The sequence below is a fragment of the Prunus dulcis genome, chromosome 5 (assembly GCF_902201215.1).
Source record: "Prunus dulcis chromosome 5, ALMONDv2, whole genome shotgun sequence".
In the NCBI taxonomy this organism is placed as follows: domain Eukaryota; kingdom Viridiplantae; phylum Streptophyta; class Magnoliopsida; order Rosales; family Rosaceae; genus Prunus; species Prunus dulcis.
The window spans coordinates 4,860,550-4,862,589 of record NC_047654.1 but is presented as its reverse complement, the minus strand read 5'-3'; the positions used below and the strand labels follow the sequence as shown (position 1 = coordinate 4,862,589).

At 32.3% G+C, this 2,040-nt stretch overlaps 1 non-coding gene across 1 annotated transcript; it reads right to left on the bottom strand.

Annotated features, from left to right (window-relative positions):
- Positions 1-272: 272 nt before the first annotated feature.
- TRNAS-GCU lies at positions 273-360 on the bottom strand. Its single transcript has one exon. It is a non-coding gene; the product is annotated as a tRNA-Ser (tRNA).
- Positions 361-2,040: the final 1,680 nt, after the last annotated feature.

Sequence of the window (2,040 nt, the reverse complement as noted above, 5' to 3'; positions counted from 1 at the left end):
TAAAAAAATCTTGGAGATTATGTAATGCTTACTCTAAAACTATTTGTTTACACGGTAGTGATATTCTTTGTTTCTCTCTTTATCTTCGGATTCCTGTCTAATGATCCAGGACGTAATCCTGGACGTGAAGAATAAAAAATAAGGTTTTTGTTTTCCTTGCTTGATTTTTAAATGCTCTTAGTAGTATTTTATTTATTACACATCTTTAACTATTAAAAAACAAAAAGAACTCGCGAAAAATTCGAAAGAAAATATCGAGTCATCAACAAAAACGGAAAGAGAGGGATTCGAACCCTCGGTACGAAAAACTCGTACAACGGATTAGCAATCCGACGCTTTAGTCCACTCAGCCATCTCTCCTCCCAATTGAAAAAAGATAATACTATGTTATATTATAAAAAATAAGGCTTAAAAAACCCTTAATAATTTTTTTTTTCATCCGATCCGGAGGGGCTTTTTAATTCCACGGCCCGGGTAAGTACTGACCAGGCCGAGCTCGCCCTTTTTGTTCCAACAAATCGTAAATAAATGGATTTTTTTAATTTGAAAACTAAAATACTTGCTTGTTATTACGATTGGAAAATTTAAAAAAAAAATTTCATTTCGATTTCTATGATTATCGAATCAAATGATATCGAATCAGAGTGTCATTTCTTATCTTAATTTTTTATATTTCTTATTTTATTTATATTCCTTTTATTTCAATTTCAATTAAAGTAAATATAAATAAATAAATAAATAAGAAATAAAGGAACTGTGGATTCTTGCACAACCCATTTTCATGTATGTTATGGCTTAAGTAGTTTTGTCGAGACGTGTAGGTCAAAAACCTATGGCAAAAAACACTTGTTATTTAGTTATTTAAATAAAAAAAATTCTCCTTTCCTCATCTCATTAAGTTCTATGATACAACACGTGAACGCTCTAATTTTAATGATTGTTTTATGATCCTTGTTGAAGGAAAATGGTGATCTTCCTAATATAATTTCACCACCACTAATTAAATAATGGGGTTTTATTATTTTAGGTTCGACCCATTCGAGACGCAAGTCTCTTAATTACAATCCCTTGCTTCAAGGGAAAACCCTTTGATTCCATCATAAAAAAAAACAGAACGTGTGTGTTTGATTTTGTAGCTGCTCCCAAGTCCAACCTCAGGATGCCTACGTATCCTTTGCGGGAATCAAGCCACTCGTAGTTCAAAGATTCATGATGAATAAATGACTCATCACAAAACGAAGAATTTGAATGTGTTTGATTGGGGAGTTTGAGTGAATTTAGCTGAATAAATCAGGGATTCGATATGGAAATATGTTTGGGATGGTTGCATCTAGATTGGATCTCTAGATTGCCTACGTACCCTTTTAAAGGGATCAAACCAACGTAGTTCGAAGGTTCAGAAATTAATGGGTAAGTGTGACCCAATAATTTAGAATTTGTATCTTTGAGATAATTTGGGGATTTTCATAGGTATATGACCTATGGGGAAATTTTGAAATTAATGGGTAAGTGTGGCCCATTAATTGAGAATTTGTGTTTGAGATATTTGAATTTAATCTCATTGGAATTTTCATGGGTAGATGACCCATGTGAAAAATTTGGATGGTTTTGTACCATTTTTATTTTTTTGTCAATGTCTAAGAAAAACAATAAGCAATTTTGATTCACCCACTATTTTTCTAAAATTGACAAGATTTGCAATTGGACCCAAATATGGCTATGAGGATTGTTGAATTAATCCATTAACCATATGATAGGAAATCAGAAATCTAGGCCTCTATAAATTTAATGGGTAATTATTTGGCCACCCACTAAATATATTGGGCCTTTAAGAATTAAAGGGTATATAAACTAGTAATTTGACTATGAGCCCTTTAGCACATATATATTTTTTATCTGTTGGTTTGTGCTCATTTGGTTTATCAAAAAAACCAATCACAATTGAACTAGGACTTCAGAGATAGAGACTGTAAAGGACTTCTGATTTTTGACTTGAAGGAGAGTTACGCTACTGCCAAGACACTTGTGCTCTATTTAGAG